At 37.7% G+C, this 24,616-nt stretch overlaps 1 protein-coding gene across 15 annotated transcripts in view; it reads right to left on the reverse strand.

Moving 5' to 3' along the window:
- ADGRL3 (adhesion G protein-coupled receptor L3) overlaps nucleotides 1–24,616 on the reverse strand; it is a 3,684,852-nt gene that overhangs the window by 2,096,047 nt on the left and 1,564,189 nt on the right. For 14 of the 15 annotated variants that reach the window (XM_044060918.1, XM_044060917.1, XM_044060910.1 and 11 more), the window contains one exon: nucleotides 10,039–10,160. The exons of the other annotated variant lie outside the window; for it this stretch is intronic. The gene's annotated coding sequence lies outside the window, so the exon portion shown is untranslated. The remainder of the gene's footprint in view (nucleotides 1–10,038; nucleotides 10,161–24,616) is intronic. 15 annotated transcript variants of the gene reach the window in all.

Raw genomic sequence — 24,616 nt, forward strand, 5'->3', positions numbered from 1 at the left:
GGGCTAAGCAGTGAAAACAGAAATGGAGTGATTGCAGCTGGCTGGTTTGCCTTCAGACAAATGAGGAGGGACAACCCAGCCCATTGGTGGGAGCACCACCAGAGGTATCACAGAAAATACTAAAGCAAGAGTTCAGGGCTCAAGCAGAAATGTGAGTCAGCAGATGGGGGGGGTGGGGGTTACTGAATGCACAGAAGAAACAGCCTCCTGCCTTTTAGTAACATGTTTGGCAGCTGGCACACAGTTTGATTTTTTTTGATTTGCCTAATGTGTACCTTTGCATGAATCACTTAACCAAGGAATGTGTGTCCATTGGAGCTACCTGGTTAACAAAAAGGTACTATCATTATTACTATTTGTATACGGAGACCTGTGGCACCTATGTCCTTCATGGACAGGGGGAGTTGGTGCTAATCCTAGAATTGCTCTGCTAACAATGACCATGGGTTTTCTACATGGCTAGGCTAGTAAATGCCCTAGAGTCATTAGCCTAGTAACCTCCTATGAACCTATGAATCCATGAGACTTCACTGTTCAAACCTCATTATATCAGCAGCACAGGCAGGTAATGGGTGAATGGGAAGTCCAGATAAGATAATGGTTGAGTTGCGATGTGTCCAGGCAACTAAGGTCAGCAGTGAGCAAGCAAAAATATTATAACATTTTAGACAAAAATATTACTCTCCTACATGTTTAGCCATTCTTTCTCCTTTCAATGCTTCCAGCCACTCTTCTGTCAGAAAACTCCAAAGTACAAACTATTTTCTGATGTTTATTTACTTCTGTTGTAAAGCATTTTGCTACTGCTGCTACTACAGTCTGTAAGCGCAGTATAGTATGTGCATTAAAATTCCGTACTAGTATGTTCTTACAAGTGCTCCTATATCGATCCTCAAAAGGGACATATGTCAAGTGCACTTACATGTTGAAAACATACAATAAAAGAAAATAAAAAGAAAATTGTATTTGAGAATTACACACATGCCTAAACTTTATATTACAAACAAATAAATAATAAGACAGAAAAAGTCAAATAAAATATTTGGTATCATAACATATCAAGATTAAACAGAATGCCATTTACTCTGTGCATTTCTGCCTGGTATGAGTTGTTTTACTAAGGCATGAGGCATTCTTGTTTCTGCATTCTTGAAATTGTTTACATAACCGCAGTCTCCATTTATTGTCCCAGCTTCTGTTACCTCAAGACTGAGAAGTATGTCTGCTTTCAGGCATTACACACATCTCCCTTAGCATATATCTGACTGACATAGATTCTTATAGCCTCCTGGACATAGTTTAGTGCTGTGGTTTGTGTAACTTTAACGTACTCTACTAAATTGTCACTTTTTTCATATTTAAGCTGCTGAACCTCCTAAGGGTGCCGGGAGGGTATACAACTTTGATACACGGGCACAATGTTCACCTGGGAAAAGTCAGCTAAAATTTAGAAAGAAAATATGCTGGTAAAATCTTTGGAAATCAAGCCCAAACCTACAGGATGCAGTTTGCTGATAGTTCATGGCCTTAACCGTCTGTGCTGTAACCTCTATGTACCAGAAGTACAAATGACAGCACAAAAGAGTGTAAGACATAGTAACAGCATTTCTATTTAAAACATTCACCAGAAGTGTGTATTTGGCAATACAATCAAGGGTATTGAGGTTATAAGCTGGTAACAAGTTTTCTCCTTCAGTCAAGGGTTTAATTCCTCTATTCTTTACATGTATACTGTGGAATTTGGAGCCAGACATTACTTAAAGGTTGCCCCTGTAAAAGACAGCTTCAGCTGTGGGATCTCCATACACTAATAATACTAGTAATAATAATAATAATAATAATAATAATAATAATAATAATAATTATAATAATAATAATAATAGCCGTTTGTTAACCAGGTAGGCTCACTGGGTACACTGTCCCTTTCCAAGGAAGACACAGGAGCAATGTCTGGTTAAGTAACTTGTAGTTAGCTAGTTAATAAATGAGTAACATAAAGTAACAGCAATAACAAGCAATATGCTGGGAATTAATCAGGATACAAAGACACAAACAGGCTACACACAGGAGACAACCAGCCTTGCCACATGGAAGATAAGGAGAACACACAACTTAACCAAGAATGTTAAACTGGGATCCCTATGCTAGAGTAAATGTACACATTTATATCATGACTGGACATGTTCAATGATTCACACAAAATGATCGATAAAACAATCTTTCAAAAAATCAATAACACACATTATCACAACCTAGTACATCCAAAAAAGAAACTAAATTCCTTTTCCATCATACAAAGTATAACTCTACGACAACTCAGCTCAAATTTCTCTGGTAGTGTTACAGAAAGGGCTTTTTAAGATAAAATGCTGCAACTCCCTGCTCTTGTGCTCCATTTTAGTAATTAATGGATGCTAACCCTAGCCCTGTCCTAACTCTAACCATGCACTCTACCTTAAAAAAAGTCCGTAACACTAGTACTATACCAAAGAGTTAGGACATTCATCTTGTGCATGCACACACACACACACACACACACACACACACACACACACACACACACACACACACACAAACACACTACATCTATCCCTTAACTAACCCTTACTCTAATTCTGTTCCACAAACTCTTGCACATATAGTAAATCTGTTCTCTTCCCCTACCCCTATTCTAACCCTAAAACAGATACATACTTGGTTGAAAACTCTCAGCATTACCAAAAAAACAAATATGTTTGTTGACTAACCTGGAAGTCACCCAGTTCACTGTTCGCACAAACTGGCCTTCACATGAAATACATTACAGTTCACTTTGTCACACATGAGTGTTTGACAAGTGAACTGTAACTACATAAACGCACAGACACAAACACACACACACACACACACACGTATATATATATATATATATATATATATATATATATATATATATGTATATATATATATTTATTTATATATAACTTTGGTTACCAAGGCCACTGGTCATGTATATGGCAATATGGCTCATCTACATCAGTTTCAATTCATTTAATACATAGTCAAAAAATTGTTCAATAAAATGTCCTGCACTTTTATGGAGGGAAGACAAAAAAGAAACAGCAAATAAAGAGAGAATGATATAAATCTCAGTCTGGCTTTTCAGACACCACTTGATCAAGTTCAATGCCTTTGTTTTTTTGTACATACAGGAAACTGCATAATTTTAAGTCTGACTGCACAACGGTTGTAGATACAAGCTAAAACATTTAAGCACCTCAAAGAATAAAATGTTGAGAAGCCAGTGGCAAGTTTTTGATTTATTTCCTGTGTCTATTGTCCTCTCTGGAGTAGGTTCATAATGCAGTTATCTTATGGCAAAAAAGCAAAGCTGGTAATTGCCTGTCTGGTGGTTATTAAACATTTAAAATGCAGTGTGGCACTGACTTACACTTACTGCTCTAACAGCTATTACTGCGATCTGTAAAAATTACATTAACAACTTGTCGGTGTGTCTACCAAAACCCACTCTAAACATTAAGAAATATATACCAATTCATTTTCTAAATGTTAGGGCTGTTTCTTTCAAGTCTATTCATATATATGTGAGAGTACAACATAATGATTTAATGCTACACGTAACCTGGCCAGAAAAGAAGATGTGAATTTGGCACGCTATGTTTTATAAGTGATGTGATTCATAGGAGATTCTGACTGGGGTTGCTGAGGCCACAGACAAAATCATGCTTCTATCTGGTTAGGTGAGGCTGCAGGCACAGGAAATGAAGTTCAGTCCTGTTGCTATTGCTTCCCCTGACAGATTAATATAGTTGGAGAAGTAAGAAAGTTTATGAGAAAATAATTATCTAATTATTCTAAGAAAACACTGCACAGACTAAAAGATGATTACAGCTTGACTTAACTATAAGAATATAGCACTCGCAAGACTGTTTTTCCTGAAAGTATTCTAGTAGTCAAGAACTATATGCAAACAAATTTGCTCAACTTTGCAAAATGTGAAAAAATAAAATTAACAAAAAGCTGTCTCATAATGGAAGATTATTTTTTACTCAGTAGAGCAGTATTTTAGGATAAAGAGAAAATGTTTAATTATTTGAAACACATTTTTGTCTTTGGATAAGAATAGTACAGCAGGTCATGTTTGTGTAATCTCTTTAAAATCAGGATATAAAAACTACCTGATAACAATTAATTAAAAAACAAACTAAAATATCCAAAGAGTAAAAACTGGTGGTGTACATTACAAAGCAGGGTATTTAAACATTAAAGGCTTGGAATAAAACCAACCAGTCTTCAATTACATTTTTTTTCTGTAGAGGAAATGCTCTTATCTGCAGCAGTTACTTTGCCTTTGCCATGATGAAGGCATAAAGGGTTCACTCACCCTCATACTCTGTCACAGTGTGGGTACTCTCTCTGAAGGACAAGACAAACTTAAGTTTAAATGAATATTATCGGGGGAGTAAGTAAATGGAACACTGTGTTTAATAACAACTTCAGAACCTCCAAACATCAAGCACAGGAAGGAAATATCATCCTCCAGCCCAATGCAACCCATTTCAGCCCATGTCCACAAAGGACAGATACAGGCGGTGTGAATGGTAAGTGGTCCCAAAACCTGAGACCTGTAGGTACAGGGAGACAAAAAGTAAAAACAAAGAGGAAAAAAAATCTTCACTGCATCACAGAATGACATGAGAACTGTCCCAACAGCTAAGAAAAGATACTATAGGTTCCTATAAAATAGTTACATGCAATACTACATATCCCAAAATGGTTAAGGTCCAACATAACATTTCTACAAAAAAAAACAACCATGTACATTGATTCCTGCCAGCAAATGTGTGAGAATTAGCAGGCCATTTCTAAAGAAAGTTGAAGAGACTAGCTCATCCTACCTCTGTTTCTGATAATGTTTTGCTCCATCACTAAAAATACATTGCTGAAGCTGGTGTCATGGCACATAGGTATGAAGTCCTGACCATACCTCTCACCCTCTACCACAAACTTAAATCCACAATGCTTAACTAGAAACCACAAATTTCATGAAGATCAAACAAAAAATCTGAGGAAAAAAAATCTGAACATTCTGAGAAAATCTAGGCAGTTGAGATGTATGGTCCTAAGACACACATAACCAGGATTTGATAAGCGAGCACAACACTGGGGGATCCAGAGTGTGTGTGTGTGTGGGGGGGGTGACAACTGGAATAATGTGATTGATACTGCAGCAGTTTGATGGTCAGGAGGTGCAGATGGGTAAAAAAATGCTTAAGATGCATTGCTGCATTAGAAGCATCAAGCCTAGGTCCAGGGATGTAACCACGATTTTCAGAAGTATACAACAAATTGTGCACCCACTTCCAGAAAGTAGACTCTCAGAGTATAAGATCCCAACCTCTGTGACTATATATTTCACAAAACAAATTGCAATACTGAAAACAAATCCTGAAATGACAGGCCTAATACAAACGGGGAAAAATATTACGGGAGAAAAAGCCATTTAAAAATACATAACTTGATAAATAAAATCATGGCAAGTTTGTTTTTAGTTTAAAGTCAAACACATATGCACAAAATAAATTACATGTGAAGCATATGCCACAGCATACACAAATATATGCCTGGCTACATCCTTGTCCAGCTTGCACATTAAATTCCAGTGATTTAGAAAATGTGCTCCCTATTTTTTTTTCATGAAATTTCTCAGAAACACAGCTGATGTCATCTTTTCTTCTGAATGAATGAATCTGGCACACTGTAGTATTGGCAAGATAGCTTGCAGTCTATTGAAGACACTGTCTTCAAGCCATAACTGATGCAAGCCAAATTAAAATATATGTAATTAATGAATCAAAAGTGAACAAGAGTCGAATTTCAATAAAAAGCAGAGCACGGATGAAAAGTGCACGTCGTTTGAAACAAACAGGCAGACATTTCTGCTGACATATGGAGATTCAAACAAGCAAAAAACACATATTAGGTCATGGTTACAACGTGTAAAGACTTTCTTCTTTTTGTGGATGATTTAAAACCATATAATTCATCAGATGATGAACTGAATGCACAACTGCAAGTGGTCAAAACTTTCTCAGATGATGTAAGAATGTCATTTGGTCTTGGTAAATGTGCAAAAGAACCTTTAAAGCAGGAAAACTGCAGCACCAAGAAAATATCAGTCTGAGACAAGAATGTGATATAAAAGAACCTGAGCAGGAGGGAGTGTATAAATACCTGGGAACTGATGAAGGATCAACAAGAAAACATGAACAAATGCGAGCAAAACTCAATAAGGAATATTTTAGAAGACTAAAATTAATACTGAAAACAGCCCTGACATCTAGAAACAAAATCCAAGCTATAAATCAATTTGCTCTTCCAGTTCCAGTTTACTGTTTTGGGGTAACTGAGTGGCCCCAAACATTACTGGATCAGTTGAACAGGAAAACAAGAAAAATGCTTTACACTTGCCATATGATTTATAAAAATCACTGTACACCAAGATTATGTATTCCTTGTGCTGAAGGAAGTATGGGCCTCAATAAGGAGAGAGAAAATGACCTGTGCCGATTGGCTAGACAGAGGGACTGAGCTGAGATAGATGTGCAGCAGGTTAGGATGATAAAGGATAATGAGGGAAACATACTCATAAGCAAGGACAGTGTGTTGAGCAGATGAAAAGAGTATTTTGAGGGGTTGATGAATAAAGAGAATGAGATAGAGAGAGGGAGAGAGAAAGACAGTAAAGGCTGGATGATGTGGGATAGTGAATCAGGAAGTGCAATAGATTAGCAAGGAGTAAGTAAGAACAGCTATGAAGAGGATGATGAATTGAAACGTTGTTGGTCCAGATGACGTACCTATGGAAACATGGAGGTGTTTATGAGAGACGGCAGTGGAGATTTTAATGAGATTAATGAAATCTTGCAAAGTGAGTGGATGCCTATGGAGTGGAGAAGAAGTGTATTCGTACCGATTTTTAAAAATAAGGGTGATGTGCAGAGCTGTAGAAACTATAGAGGGATAAAATTGATCAGCCACAGCAAGAAATTATGGGAAAGAGTAGTGGAAGCTAGGTTAAGAAGGGAGGTGATGATCAGTGAGCAGCAGTATGGTTTCTTGCCGGGAAAAGAGCACTACAGATGTGATGTTTGTTCTGAGGGTGTTGATGAAAAAGTATATAGAAGGTCAGAAGGAGTTGCATTGTGTCTTTGTGGACTTAGAGAAAGCATATGACTGGTGCCTAGACAGGAGTTGTGGTATTGTAAGAGGAAGTCGGGAGTGGCAGAGAAGTATGTAAGAGTGGTACAGGATATGTATGAGGGCAGTGTTACAGTGGTGAGGTCTGCCATAGGACTGACGGACACATTCAAGGTGGAGGTGAGATTACATTGAGGATCATCTCTGAGCCGTTTCTTATTTGCAATGGTGATGGACAGGTTGACAGATGAGATCAGACAGGGGTCCCCATGGACTATGATGTTTGTAGATGATATTGTGATCTGTAGTGAGAGTAGGGACCAGGTTAAGGAGACCCTGGAGAGGTGGAGATATGCTCTATAGAGGAGAAGAATGAAGGTCAGCAGGACTAAGACAGAATATATGTGTGGGAGGACAGAGGAATGGTGAGGATAGAGGGAGTAGAGTTGGTGAAGGTGGATGAGTTTAAATACTTGGGATCAACAGTTCAGAGTAACGGTGAGTGTGGAAGAGAGGTGAAGAAGAGAGTACAGGCAGGGTGGAGTGGGTGGAGAAGAGTGTCAGGAGTGATTTTTGACAGACGAGTACCAGTAAGAGTGAAAGGGAAAGTCTTCAAGAGGGTACTGAGACCAGCTATGTTATATGGGTTGGAGACAGTGGCATTGACAAAAAGGCAGGAGTCAGAGCTTGATGTGGCAGAGTTAAAGATGTTAAGGTTTGCACTGGGTGTGATGACGATGGACAGGATTAGGAATAATTATATTAGAGGGTCAGCTCAGGTTGGATGGTTTGGAGACAAAGCCAGAGAGGCGAGATTGCGTTGGTTTGGACATGTGCTGAGGAGGGATGCTGGGTATATTGGGAAAAAGATGCTAAGGATGAAGCTGCCAGGTAACAGGAAAAGAGGAAGGCCTAAGATAAGTTTTATGGATGTGGTGAGAGAGAACATGCAGGTGGTTGGTGTGAAAGAGCAAGATGCAGGGACAGGAAGAAATGGAAACAGATGATCCGCTGTGCCGCCCCCTAATGGGAGCAGCCGAAAGAAGAAGAAGAAGATATGGAGAAAGATCACATGAGAAGATGTGCAAAAGCCATAACAATAGTTGAAAGTACAGAAAACTCCTGAAAAAACTTATGTTAATCAGGATGTAAGGCAGGAATGGTTAAGGAGAGGTAAATTTAAAACAAACATGAAATGTTAATATTGGTGGCCCAGGATAGTGGACTAAGGACACATTGGTTTACAAAAGTCCATTGAGCATGTGGGCGAAACAGACAAATGCAGATTCTGTGAAAAAGAACTAGAAACATTTGCACATCTTGTTGCTGGGTGTGATACACTAATGGCAGACGGCCTGTACATTGAAAGGCATAACAATGTGGCAAGACTGTTGCATTGGGGATTGTGCAAACATTACAATACTGAAGTAGCTGAGAAGAATTGAAAACATGAGCCACAAAGCATTACAGAAAATGATGAAGTTTATATCACATGACATTACCAATTACCAACAGTTCAAAAAAGAGATGGCAGAAAAACAGACAATAGTCCATGAAAGGATGACAAAAGTAGCATTGATCATTGAAATTGCTACAACCAGTGATTGCAGTGCATTATGTGCTGGCAGAAATGAGGGCAATGTGGAAGAAGGATGCCCAGACAATTCCAATAGTAGTAGATGCAATGCATCTTATTAAAAAGAATTTACAGCCTTATTTAGATAGGCTAGCGATACATGTAACTTCACATGAATTGCACAAGGAGTCAGTTCTGGGACCCATCAAATTGATCCTGCAACTGTTGGTTTTCACACAGGGGCTCATATATTCGATCCTGCAGCTGTTTGTTTTCACATAGGGGCTTATGCAAATGATACTGTAGCTGTTTGTTTTTACATAGGGACCCATCTGATCAATTTTGCAGCTGTTCATTTTCACATAGGGGTCCATCCAATTGATGCTGCAGCTGTTTGTTTTCACATGGGGCCCATCCAATCGATCCTGCAGCTGTTCATTTTCAAATAGAGGCCCATCCGATCAGTTCTGCAGCTGTTCATTTTTACATAGGGGTCCATCCAATTGATCTTGCAGCTGTTTATTTTCACACAGGGTCCCATCCAATCGATCCTGCAGCTGTTCATTTTCACATAGAGGGGGTCCATCCAATCAATCTTGCAGCCATTCATTTTCATATAGGGGCTCATTCAATCGATCCTGCAGCTGTTCATTTTCACATAGGGGCTTGTTCAATCGATCCTGCAGCTGTTCATTTTCACATAGTGTGTGCGGCTGTGAAGGTGAGGCATGCATAATGATGGGCTCCTCAAGCAAGTTATGTATGTATGAATCATTGCTGTCTGTTCATCTCTAGTATGTGGTTACATCTGATTGCCTAAAAATGTCCAGAGGGGAATCCTTTATGTGACAAAGTTAACCATATACTTGCCCTTCAAGAACAGCACATGTCAGCTGTCTAATGACCCAGAACTGTCGCCATCTAATGGCCAGTCATCATAAAAAAAAAAAAAAATTCCAACTGTTGTAACATATAGCCTGTTGTTTGGTTTATGCATTCTAATATTTACTTGCTCCAGTGTAAGACACCAACACTTTGGTCTAGTATGATTTACTCATTAGTTATTTGCAAGAAATTACTTTCCTATCACACCTGTGGCATCACCCAGAATAAAAGTTTCCAAACACACTGATATAACAGATTGGAAAGCAACTATGAAAATGTTTGCCATGGTGCAGCTTTTATAATACAACAGTGGAAATTAATTTGTATGTGACTGTTGTTCATATATGTTTCATGTAAAGTTGTTTTTTTTTACTTACCGTGCCCTACATACGAAAAGAAAAGGTGAAGCCTGGAGAAGACTGGAAAGGTCGGAATGACAAATTCAAGTTGTTCTTTTAGCCCTTAGTGTCAAGGCAATGTAAAATTCTCACAGAAAACTCTGAGGAAAGAAATACATAATAATGTAATCAGACAGTAGTACACGTGTTTATGTTGACTTTATATTAGAGTAACAGTGTTACATTTACAGATACGTTTAACTGACTTTTTCTTTCATTTGCAAATAAATTCTTAAAAGCCAGAATATTACTAAGGTGACGAACAAGGCAAAGATGTCTATGACAAAACCCAACCTACACATGATTTAAATATCAAAGGTAAAACAAATATTATGGTGATTCATGATACTGATATCCCCAAGTCCCAGTCCTACTTCTACAATTAGAACTGCGTTCTGCCGTTAGTAGTAAGAAATGTGCAAGCAGACAAGCATTAAACCCCTCTGGTAATGTCGCAAGTTTAAACCCCACCAGTTATGTTGCAGCCTTTTTTAATGAGTACACAACTGATCTCAAATTCCCAGGTGTGACTGTGCCCGTTCAAAAGGCAATGCAAAGCAGGCTATCAGACATCCATATAGCTCACCCCTCCCTTCCCACAACATTGTCAAACATAAGACACTGGGAAGTACACTGCTGTCTCTGTTTATCACAAAACTCAGTCCTAGAACAATGAGTTCCTTCCACCTCCATTCTGGCAAGAATACCTCTCTGTCTCTGCTCTAGTGCAGAAGACAGGTGACATTCCAATTCTTTTAGAATTTGCCAGAAAACACCTATATGAAAAGCACAACAAGCCTTTGCTAAGCTGCAGAATCGATGCTGCTAATGCCTAATCTTACCAGAGCGAGCACTCTCCAGTCTGTAGTCTGCTTTCTACAGTTTTTACAGGTATAAAATATAGGGATCCTGCAAGGTGCAAGGTTTTGTCTAGCAACAGGGAATCAACTAAGACACAGGCAAAAAACAAACAAACAAAAAAAAAAAAGGAAGAAGAAAACGTTGTTCTAGCTAGACTAAGAATGTTTTAAATTTAAATACAGTCGTGTTAGTGCAACACAACCTTTCAGGATGTTTGCTATGCATTATTTATTCTTATGCTTTACTGTACAATCTCGGTAGATTACTGTCTAATCATTTAAAATATCTGAAGGATGGCAAATGTCATTATTTTTCAAACAAAATTAATAAAAAAATGTAACATTAATTAGTTCTCAAAATAAGGCAATGCTGTCTTGATAATGTGCATGACTTTCATGAACAAGGACACTTTAAACTCCAATTACAATTTGGAGTGGAAACCTGGAAAAACACGCTCAGTCATGTGATTTGGCATTTGGTCCCTCTAAACATAGGTAAAATCAGTTTTATTCATGCAGGACGTGCTAGATAGCCTAATCATTCTGATGTTTAATTGTTAAACAGTTACTAATTCCTGTAGTGTAGTGTTCACTACAGGTGCACAGCAGAAAATGACATGCTGATACAGTGCAGTACAGTGCGTATAACGAAGCCTGCACAATTCCCAGGCTTTATGGACTGTTGACTTATTTATTTATTTATTTATTTATTTTACATTTGTTAACAGGATTCGTCTGGTTGAGCTTTTGGCTCATTTTCAGCAGAGACCTGGGGAGAAAAGCTACTCTAGACTAGAAAACAATTCATTAAGTTTTAGTAACATAATATTAACAATTAGCTATAGGATCTTACAAGCAGAGACCTGGAGAGAAAAAAAAAGCTCCTCAGGCAATTCAATTATACAGAGTATTAACAGTTGGCAGACAAGTATGTGAGTTGTTACAATTAAGGTTTTAAACAATTAGCAGAAGAAAATGTGGCTAGTTACAATATTATTTAAGCTGCTTAGAACAAAATGAGTTAATAGGCAGATGCTTATTTAAAGTGGGTAGGATCTAGTTGTATAGGAGTTTGGAAACAAGAAAGGAAAGTAAGAATGGCTAGTAGGAGATGTAGGGGAGGTAGAGTATAGGAGACAGACTAGACAGGCAGGTCGTTTTGGGACTGTAAGAATTAAGAGTGGTTGGAGATAGAGGAAGGGAAGAGGTAAAAGAGGCAGGGGAATAGTGTTAGAGATACATTAAGAGTGAGGTGGTGAAATAGGAGAAAGGATGGTGGTTTCAGTGTGGTTGGCTACAGTAGCAAGACCATTTTGCTTTTAGGTATTTCCTTGTGGCTAATTTGAAACTTTTGCTATGCTGGAGGGATTTTATTTCCAAGGGGAGTAGGTTCCAGGATATAGCTGGGTTATAGTTATAGAGAAGGCAGCCTATTTTGGTTTTGGGTTTGTAGATGTCTAATAATTCTTGATTTGAGCTGCATAGCATCCTAGCAGGGGAATATTTGGATATGATAGTAGAGAGGCTGGGGCAGAAGGAGGGTAGATAGAGGACAGAGTGGATGATTTGTAGTTGGTGTAGTTGGAGCAGCTGAGGGAATTCTAACCAGTCTAGTTGCTGTAGTGCTAAGCAGTGGTGTGACTTGTAGGTTTGGGTAGCTGCAAATCTGGTGATCTTATTATAGGTAGTTTCAAGCTTGGAAATAAGTGTAGAATTTAGGTTTGTGAATATGTGGCAGCTGTACAGGAGTGTTGGGAGCAATAAAGCCTAGGAGAGAGTTATTCAGGCATTGTTAGTTAAGTATTTCTTGCTACGGAAAAGGTGTCCAAGTTTCTGATGAGTTCTTTATACCGAGTTATTAATATGGAGATCAAACTTAAGCTGATCATCTATTGTAACACCTAGCAATTTAGTACTAGATTCAGCTGAGATGATAATGTTGTTTCAGGATAAGATGGTAAATGTACTTTTGAGTGTGGTGAAGTTTTTAGGGAGGAAGAGCAGGAGCTTAGTTTTTTTTTTTGGATTAAGTATTAGTTAGTTATCGCTAATCCAAGTCTCAATGGTGTGGAAGGATGCCTGGGTAGTTGAGTGGAGGTCAGTTGGGTTGTCAGCAATGGTTATAACAGTTGAGTCATCAGCATATTGCACAAGAGATGACTGGGGACAAGAGGAGTAGAGCAAGTTGGTGAAAATATTAAAGGGTAGTGGTTCAAGTATGGACCCTTGGGGGACTCCCATTTGTACAGTGAGAGGGGAGGATAGTGCAGAGAGCCATTTAACTGATTGCTGGCAGGTTGAGAGATAGCTGGAGAGCCAGGAGATAGTAGGTGGAGAGAAATGTAAATTAGTGAGTTTATCTAGGAGGAGTGGTGAGAGACAGTGTCAAAGGCTTTAGAAAGGTCAAGGAATAGGCATGAGACAAGTTTATTGTTATCACGAGCTAGGGAGACTATGTTAATGAATGATATGAGTGCAGTAGTTGTACTATGCTTGGGATGGAAACCATGCTGTGTGGGTGTGAGAAGGTTTTTCTGGTGAAGGCAATGTATTACCTGCTTGTGGATGCATTTCTCTAGGATTTTTGAGAGTGGAGAGAGTATGGCAAGTGGTCTGAAGTTGGATATGTCTGAGGAGTTGCGATATGTCTGAGGAGTTGCCCCCTTTGTGAATGGGAAGAGTAAAGAAATTCTTCCACACAGTGGGGACATAGGATTCAAAAATGGAGCCACAGAGGTTGCTTTACACCCGTGGATGTCGCACATCTGACATACTGACCACTGTTAGGGAGAAAGTTGCACCAATAACATACATCTATCTCAGTGTGTGTCCATACCCATCAACTGTCCTTGATATCAACAATGTCCCTGAATTTGTTTCCAAATGATATTCCATCCCTCTTAGAATAGAGTTATGACAAATCACTGAGGAGTACTGACAGTAAAAACTAGACAGTGGAGGTGCTAACTTCGTATACTTTGGAACATACAAAAAATATATGTTAGTACTCACACATTTAAATTACTACATTTCTGAATGAATAATATGTACAAAGTGCCTGGATTTTGGTCCTCAGCCCCTCATTATTCTTGGCATTGCACTTCATTCTCTGGTTAAGAGGTGGACTGCTAAAGTGTGAGCTATGAAACTGCATATGTGCTTCTTAGTCTAACATATGTGTGGGCAAACAGTCTTCTCTGTGCATCCAACACTGCTGTTGTCTCTTGTTTAACTGCTCCCTGATGTGGATGTAGATGTATTGTGAATACCCAAAGCTTTTTGTGTCATCCTTTTTAACTGCATACTACAGACCAGAACTTGTTTGTCACTTCTACCTGGGATTGCTAATTCTGCTCAGGTACTGCACCCCTTTCTCTCTCTCTCTCTGTGACTGAAGTTGGTGCATATGTGAAACAGACTGTGCTTAGATAATAATGCAAAATCAGAAATATGTTAAGTAACAGCATGTACAAACATACTACAACAACAGAAATATGTTAAGTAACAGCATGTACAAACATACTACAACAACAGAAATATATTAAGTAACAGCATGTACAAACATACTACAACAACAGAAATATGTTAAGTAACAGCATGTACAAACATACTACAACAACAGAAATATGTTAAGTAACAGCATGTACAAACATACTACAACAACAGAAATATGTTAAGGGTAACAGCATGTACAAACATACTACAACAACAGAAATATGTTAAGGGTAACAGCATGTACAAACATACTACAACAACAGAAATATGTTAAGGGTAACAGCATGTACAAACATACTACAACAACAGAAATATGTTAAGTAACAGCATGTACAAACATACTACAACAACAGAAATATGTTAAGTAACAGCATGTACAAACATACTACAACAACAGAAATATGTTAAGGGTAACAGCATGTACAAACATACTACAACAACAGAAATATGTTAAGTAACAGCATGTACAAACATACTACAACAACAGAAATATGTTAAGGGTAACAGCATGTACAAACATACTACAACAACAGAAATATGTTAAGGGTAACAGCATGTACAAACATACTACAACAACAGAAATATGTTAAGTAACAGCATGTACAAACATACTACAACAACAGAAATATGTTAAGGGTAACAGCATGTACAAACATACTACAACAACAGAAATATGTTAAGTAACAGCATGTACAAACATACTACAACAACAGAAATATGTTAAGTAACAGCATGTACAAACATACTACAACAACAGAAATATGTTAAGGGTAACAGCATGTACAAACATACTACAACAACAGAAATATGTTAAGTAACAGCATGTACAAACATACTACAACAACAGAAATATGTTAAGTAACAGCATGTACAAACATACTACAACAACAGAAATATGTTAAGGGTAACAGCATGTACAAACATACTACAACAACAGAAATATGTTAAGGGTAACAGCATGGTAACAGCATGTACAAACATACTACAACAACAGAAATATGTTAAGTAACAGCATGTACAAACATACTACAACAACAGAAATATGTTAAGTAACAGCATGTACAAACATACTACAACAACAGAAATATGTTAAGTAACAGTAACAGCATGTACAAACATACCACAACAACAGAAATATGTATGTTATAAACAGCATGTACAAACATACTACAACAACAGAAATATGTTAAGAGTAACAGCATGTACAAACATACTACAACAACAGAAATATGTTAAGTAACAGCATGTACAAACATACTACAACAACAGAAATATATTAAGTAACAGCATGTACAAACATACTACAACAACAGAAATATGTTAAGTAACAGCATGTACAAACATACTACAACAACAGAAATATGTTAAGTAACAGCATGTACAAACATACTACAACAACAGAAATATGTTAAGTAACAGCATGTACAAACATACTACAACAACAGAAATATGTTAAGTAACAGCATGTACAAACATACTACAACAACAGAAATATGTTAAGGGTAACAGCATGTACAAACATACTACAACAACAGAAATATGTTAAGTAACAGCATGTACAAACATACTACAACAACAGAAATATGTTAAGTAACAGCATGTACAAACATACTACAACAACAGAAATATGTTAAGGGTAACAGCATGTACAAACATACTACAACAACAGAAATATGTTAAGTAACAGCATGTACAAACATACTACAACAACAGAAATATGTTAAGTAACAGCATGTACAAACATACTACAACAACAGAAATATGTTAAGTAACAGCATGTACAAACATACTACAACAACAGAAATATGTTAAGTAACAGCATGTACAAACATACTACAACAACAGAAATATGTTAAGTAACAGCATGTACAAACATACTACAACAACAGAAATATGTTAAGTAACAGCATGTACAAACATACTACAACAACAGAAATATGTTAAGTAACAGCATGTACAAACATACTACAACAACAGAAATATGTTAAGTAACAGCATGTACAAACATACTACAACAACAGAAATATGTTAAGTAACAGCATGTACAAACATACTACAACAACAGAAATATGTTAAGTAACAGCATGTACAAACATACTACAACAACAGAAATATGTTAAGTAACAGCATGTACAAACATACTACAACAACAGAAATATGTTAAGTAACAGCATGTACAAACATACTACAACAACAGAAATATGTTAAGTAACAGCATGTACAAACATACTACAACAACAGAAATATGTTAAGTAACAGCATGTACAAACATACTACAACAACAGAAATATGTTAAGTAACAGCATGTACAAACATACTACAACAACAGAAATATGTTAAGTAACAGCATGTACAAACATACTACAACAACAGAAATATGTTAAGTAACAGCATGTACAAACATACTACAACAACCTAAAGTACAATACTGTGACCTTGAAAAAAAGGAAAATATAAACAGCTGTTCTGCAATGCAACAGTAGTAAGCTGCCTGGCCTAACAACAAACTTCACATATATTTTTGTAAGGGGCCAGGTTAAGAATAATACTTTTTTTCCCTAGCTTGTTAAGCAGACAAAATAAATGTAATTTTGTTAACCCTTGTAACGTAGATCCATTTCTTAACATCAGGTGTCCATTTCCTCTCAGTGTGTTGGTATGGTACTGTTCGCTGCAAGGGAAACTGGGAATAAATCTGGAGCCCTGATAAATATTACCTCTAACCTCCTGATGTTTCTGTCAGATGTAGTACCATTTAGGAGGTGTGCCATCACACAGGTACCATGTTCTACTTTACTGACCATTGTGGACACCTAACTCCTCCCTCAAAGACCAGTTCTCCCCGGTGCTTCCTACCTTGCAGTTACAATGCTTCTGTCAGATTCATTGGTGGATGTGGATAAAGCCCTGACAATGATCCTAGTGACATGAGCTTCATTACCTATTTAGGCACCTGCTGTAGTTGGGTGGTGTTAAAAAACTATCACAGAATAGACATTTTGTTGGGACACTTTGATTCCTTCCTTTCACTTCATGTGTGTGTGTGTGTGTGTGTGTGTGTGTGTGTGTGTGTCTGTGTGTATATATATATATATATATATATATGCATATATACATACATACATACACACACACACACATAAACACACACACATATATGTGTGTATGTATATATATATATATATATATATATATATATATATATATATATATATAAATAGATAGATATATGTTGATGGCATAGTGCTGTCACCTCACAGCAAGAGGTTCCCTTAATTGATTCTTGTCACGGGTGCCTTCTGTGTGTTCACATGGGTTTCCTTCAGGTGCTCTGGCTTCCTCCAACATTCCAATGACATGCAGTAGGTTGACTGGACACTCTCAACTGGCCATAGGTATGAGCGTGTGGTGTGGAAAAAGAAACATGGCAGGACTAGCTACCCAGTGAAATGAAATTTGTCTCTAGATAATTGTCACTATTGAAGTGACACCCAGACCACCATGTGCAAAAATGGAAAAAAGGGGTTGTAGATGGATGGATATATAAAAGTCTTACTTTTCTGACAACAAACATTCAAATAAATAATAAAAATAAACAGGTATTAATCAATTAAAACTAGTGACCTATTATGTCTTCCCTTTGCTACTCATCTTACCATAGTCAATATTTACTATGTGTTTCCGACATAAATGGAACCTCAGCTCAATATTTTTTTTTTTGCTCTCCCCATGCCCAGTTGCTCCTCTACCTATGTGAAGTTGGCCTATTTGCTCCAGTGAATCAGTAGCTGGGTATTACCAGGCTAGGCTGAAATAACAATAAAGCAAACTGTTCTGATCTTTCACAGTAATACAGCTATGACTGGGTTTCAGATTTCAGATCATAAGCAGTCAAAAATGCTCACAGCTGTTGTTGTCTTTCCTCTTCTTCATGTTAATGCAAGTACTGACTCCCTTAAGCCTGTAGTCCTTGCTGCCATTAAAATTGAAGGTGCTGTGTATAAAAACAATTTAATAACTGTAATAGCAAACATATTCTTCAAGAGGAACACTAATAGTAAAACAGGTAGCTGAAAAAAGTCTTCCTAGAGGTAACCCTGTAGATATAACCCAGCTAAATGACATGGAGAAAGACTGAGAACCAGTTTGGCTATAAAATTATTAAATGTGGTTTTTAAGAGCACAATGGCTTCTCTTCCCGGTGTGCACCCAAAATGATTAACCTCATAATAGCCAAAATACTACACATAATATCTGGAATGGTTAACTGTCAAAGCTGCTTCAGGAAGATCTCAACTTAGAGTGCTTCAAGGCAGTCAAGCTGGTATACAACATAAGAAGTTCCACGGCTTCATTTAAATTTCCCAAAGGTATGCACCAAGACATTACTGTGGGGATAATCAAGGTATAGTTGGACCCTTTAGACTGGACATCATGACCCTGAAGGCTTTTTCAAAGAGTCTCAGAGGGAGTGCTAACCCGGAAGGAAATGACTAGCTCTGCAGTGCAACGGGATCCAGCCCTTACTATGACCCAAAACTGATTACTGGCTTGGCCATTGGAGACGCCAGGGAGGGGAGAATGGCAGCAAGTTGCCAAAATAAGCTCACTCATCCTAGGGAAGGAAAGCAATCAAATTCATAGGGTTATCGTGATACCTTGATGTAATAGCTAGGTCCGTGATGTAATAGCTGAGTGTTATATGTGTAAATGTCTGCGAAAATGGTCTATATGTTGCTTGCGCATTGAGCCAGAGACACGGCATTTTGCTCAGATTTTGCACTTGTGTGATTTCTGGATGACAATAAAGTCTACATTGACTATGACTTATCAGTCAATGCCTATGAGTCACACAATCTCCAATCAACCTCTGTGAGTTAAAGGTCTTCAATAAATGTCGGTGACTTATAGGACGCCAGTCAATGCCTGTGACTCATGGGGTTGCCAGTCTATGCCTGTGATTCATGGGGTCACCAGTTGATGCCTGTGATTTTTGGGGTGACCAGTCTATGACTGTGACTTACGGGGTCACCAGCATATGCCTGTGATTCATGGGGTCACCAGTCAATGCCTGTGATTCTTGGGATTACCAGTCAATGTCTGTGATTCTTGGGGTTGCCAGTCAATGCCTGTGATTCATGAGGTCACCAGTCAATGCCTGTAATTCATTATGTTACCAGTCTATGTCTGTAATTCATGGGGTCACCAGTCTATGCCAGTGATTCATGGGTTCACCAGTCTATGCCAGTGATTCATGGGGCCTCCAACAATGCCTCTGATTCATGGGGTCACCAGTCTATGCCTGTGATTCATGGGTTCATCATCTGATGCACTTATAAGTATATGCTTTGTTTAGGCACCACACATGAGAATCCATGAATAAAAACATCTTTGTAACAAATCTGAGCTGCACAATTCATTAGACAGGACTGGGTATTACTTAGGTGAATACAACTCTCAGACCCACAGCAGAGATGACATACACAGTTTATGTGGATGCATGTATGTCCTAAACTAAAATATATAAGAACAGCAATATCAGAGAACACGTAAGGTAGTAAATAGATGTTAAAACCAAAGAAACAGGTTCCTAATCATAATATGAAAAAGTTGAGGTATTGGCATCTTAATTAAGATGGCATAAAAGGCAGACTGTTTGCTAGTGCCCATTTTATCACTGGCTAACATTGTCATCATCAGTACCCAGGTATGCGCAACCATATCCGTTTCTTAGTTTTTCCAGATGTAAAGCAAAGCAAAACATAATGGCAAATGTAAAAAGAAACACAGGAATCTAAGAAACAATATATATATATATATATATATATATATATATATATATATATATATATGTGTGTGTGTGTGTGAAGGGTTGGGAATAGATCAAAATTTAAGGAACTTGAAAGTGATAAAAACAACTGCCAAAACTATGGTCATTTACATTCAGTACAATGAAATGCAAAGTAATTCACATGAGAAAATTTCAGAAGAAGTTTTCACAATGGCACTATAGGTACTGAAAACAAAAAATGAAAATGATGCAGTTGCAATCTAAACATGCATAAGTTTAAGAAGACAGCAAAATAAACCATGGGAAGACTGATATCAAGTCCAAAGAGGTCACCATAATAAAAAAGAAGTTACCATGGCTCCCTGCTGAAATGTCAGCACTCAAAATACTGTGACAGCACAGATAAAAAAAATAACTAAATACAAATGCAGATGACCAGCAATTTTGAATATAACTCTACTCCTTTAAACTTTTTATGCAGGGAGGCAAGCCCCCTTACACTCCCCCAATGGGGAGGCAAGGCCTACTCGTCACCCCTGATCATATGCATCTATATCAGATGATTGAATGTTAGTTAAGTGAATAACTAAATGTTGCTCACTAATAATCGCACACACAAAACATCAAACGGAAGTTTCCACTCAAGGAAACAATGCAGTTGGCCAACGAAAAAAAATAAAATAAACACAAATGAAGTGGGGAGCTTCACCCCCCACACCTCCTGATGTGGGGGTCTGTACCCTACATCCCCCCAACTAAATATACCAAATCCGAGACTGCTCCACATTGAAGAAAGGGAAAACTCCGCGCAACGGCCAAATGACCTGTTTCCCTGAGTGGAAACTGCCATTCGAGGTTTTGTGTGTTCGATTATTAGTGATCAACGTTTAGTTATTCGATTAACTAAACATTCGATCAACTAATATAGACCTGATCATATATATACTAACTCCAAGATCACCATAACTCAGAGAAAAGGGGACTATTCCAAGAGATGACAATCTCTACGTGCATCTAAGTCCTTTTTTCATCCATTCAGTTACCGTGTTTTGGAACTCACTTTAGCAGGCCCCAACATGTCAAATGGGTGCTAGTTATTATCCTTCTCCTACAGTCACCTCATCTGGGACATCTCCACTTTCAGGACATGTGCACACAGTAAGCACTATCCCATAAAGAACAGTTAAAATAAGTACTGCTTTCTCAGAGGATACAGATAGGCAGGTCATAAAGGAGAGCAGAAAAATGGAAATAAAAAGTGGATATGATAAAATTTACAAATACTTCAATGAAACACAACATTTAAAGACAGCAAATAATAGATATAAACAAACATATGTCATCCAAATGACCAAATATAAATGTATATAACAGCAAGCACATGATCAACTTAACTTTTAAAGTATATATGCAAGAAATCTGTGTTCCAGCAAAGTTTTACCCAGCAGGTCAACTGCTTGAGCTAAATTAGTTTTTTAATGCTAAATGCACTTAAGCTTCCCTCATGACATGATTTTACAGTACAGACATGTTTTCTGCCTCCCTGGTGTAATTATAAATCATGAAATTATTTAAAAAATGTAAATGTAAGAGAAAGTGGTGAATCTCAAAAATACCTTTACTGTCTTTAAATTGCCTTTTTTACAGGGATAAGTGCCCTTACATTTCTATACCCAGTAACTGACATATACTAAATCTAAGACAGCTTTACTTCAGGCAAAGTAAAAAAAATCAGAAACACAGTAATCTTAGAATAGGTGAACTCTATTTACATGCTCAGAATCGCAGTTCCAAGGCACACATTTATGAGTCTGAGAATTCCAAATGATTATCATTTTTTTTCAAACACAAAGTACAGTGTGATGTGCATCTGTTTAGGAAATATATAGATAAGTTGATTTTCTCCAGTCTATTAATATAAAAAACTGCAGAGCTTTGTTTCGGTTGGCCATCTTGGCTCCACCCCAGTACGTTCTTCTAAATGTTTTCTTGTACTCACTACTCTGATTCCTTAATACCTAAGCCATAACACCTTATTCATGTAATCAAGCCACATGTAACTCATTCTGGGTGTCAGCTAATCACTGGAGGATTCTTCCAGGAAAAAAAATGTTTTCACTAACAACATTGTAACCACAATTAAGCAAAAATGGTTATCAGTGCTAGTAATATATATCTGTGAATACCTGGATGGGAGGAAATATTATAGCAATAACCCACGCCTGGGTGTGGGTAATGTGGGATTTACCCACGGTTGGCGTGGTTTGGTCCCGAGGCGGCCCGAGGACCAAACAAAGACAACCGTGGGTAAATCCCGCATTACCCACACCCAGAAGTGGGTTATTGCTATTATACTATGACATTATTTAAGAAAAGAAATAATTACTTTTCTTAAATAATGGCATTATATAATGCCTCTTTGCTGCCCTTCCGCAGCTGTCTGGTATCCACGGCAGTTCTGATGTACTGCGCATGCCTACGCAGTACATCAGAGCTGTGGCCAAAAGCAACAGAGAAAGCAAGATCTCCGTTGCTTTTTACTGTTTCGCTATGTTAAATGGGTTTAACATAGCGAGACAACTTTAAAATAAGCAAGTCCGTTGCTTATTTTAAAGCTGTCTCGCTATGTTAAACCCATTTAACATAGCGAACAGCAACGGAGATCTTGCTTTCTCCATTGCTTTTTTAAATTCAGCTATGTTAAATGGGTTTAACATGAGACAGCTTTAAAATAAGCAATGGAGATCTCCGTTGCTTATTTTAAAGCTGTCTCACTATGTTAAACCCATTTAACATAGCAAGACAGGTTTAATAAAAAAGCAACGGAGAAAGCAAGATCTCCGTTGCTTTTTACACACTGTGTCGCTATGTTAAAGGAGTTTAACATAGCTAGACAGCTTTAAAAAAAGCAACGGAGATCTCCGTTGCTTTTTTTTAAACCTGTGGCACTATGTTAAACTCTTTTAACATAGCGAGACAGTGTTTTCAAAGAGACTTATACTAATGGAAAAAGTCCGGGCGACCGGACCTTTTTCCATTAGTATAAGTCGATTTACAACGTGCACGCTGGCCAGTCAGCGTGCACGTTTTGGAATATTAATGGGGGGTCATGGTATAATGTTCAGTTTTAATGAGTCTCTATTTCACTGGATAAGAACACTGAAACATTCAATAAATTTCAAGACTGAAAGGCAAAACTCCCCGGGTTTGGATTACACAATGTGCTACCTCTAGTAGGATTGTCCAGATGTACATCTTGTGTATCTTTCTGCATTTTACCAGAATACATAGAGTCCACTATTGTTGTTGAGAGAACACCAAATCTGTCCTCATGTGGGCTGAAAAGGAGTATCTGCATTCAGAAAGGAAGGTTTTACCCTTAAACTGGGGAGTTAGTCATTAATGGCTCCTTCTGCCATAGAGCAGGGAAGGTAATTCTTGTTACAATCTTACAATGACATAGGTAACCATGACTGCCAGCCAAGACAAAGTACTGAAGATGTAGTCAGCAAAACAAATGACTGAAAAAAAGAGAAAAAATTGCTGTAAATATAAAATATAAATAATACAGATAATCGATTTCTCAAATCAAGAAACTACCAAGGTTGGCAGGGAATATCCATTCGCTGGTTACAGTTTCCAAACTACAAAAATATTTGCACTCTGTAGTTGCTGAATGGCATTAACAAGCAGCACTTTGTGAAGAGAAATGTCTGAAAGCACAGATTACACGCATCATCTTTACTACTGTTATAAGTGTCAGGACTCAACTACAAATCACCAGCGATAATGGTGTTACCAATGAAAAATAAAAGCATTGATCTTTTAACACGCTTCTTGACTTGCAGACAATACCACGGCAACTCAAGAGTATAGCACTGGAATGGAAAATTTAAAAGACACTCCAGTGTTTGGTGATAAATTGTCCTGTGCTTAAAGTTTTACAATAAAATCTCTGCCTTTGAGTTACAACCCGATGGAACATATTCTGCATGCAATTTCTGATACCTCTGGTTGCTGCTGTTACTAAGTAAAGGTCTGTACACCCAGCCTGCCTACAGTGGGTCATGCACTTGTGACACCCACAACATAATGTGTACGTTCAGCCTTTCACAAAGTTTCACACAGCTAGACTTGCACAAAGCACATATTTATATTTGGCACCTTCTGTGAAGGAATAACATAGAGGATTATGAGTTGGTCTCAGATCATAACCAGGTTATTATGTGTTCCTGACATAGTTGCCAAGAAATGCACCTCGAGAGCAAAGCTTGAGAAATGATTGTTGGCGGCCATGTCAAGTACATAATAAAGGGTTATGATCAGAGACGAGACCATCATTCTTTGTAGTGCATGGAGCTTTATCTGTTCCATGTACTACTGGTTACAGAAAAAAAATTCAAAGCCGTAA

This window comes from Protopterus annectens, chromosome 2.part0 (genome assembly GCF_019279795.1).
Source record: "Protopterus annectens isolate FY-2018-M chromosome 2.part0, PAN1.0, whole genome shotgun sequence".
Classification (NCBI taxonomy): Eukaryota; Metazoa; Chordata; order Ceratodontiformes; family Protopteridae; genus Protopterus; species Protopterus annectens.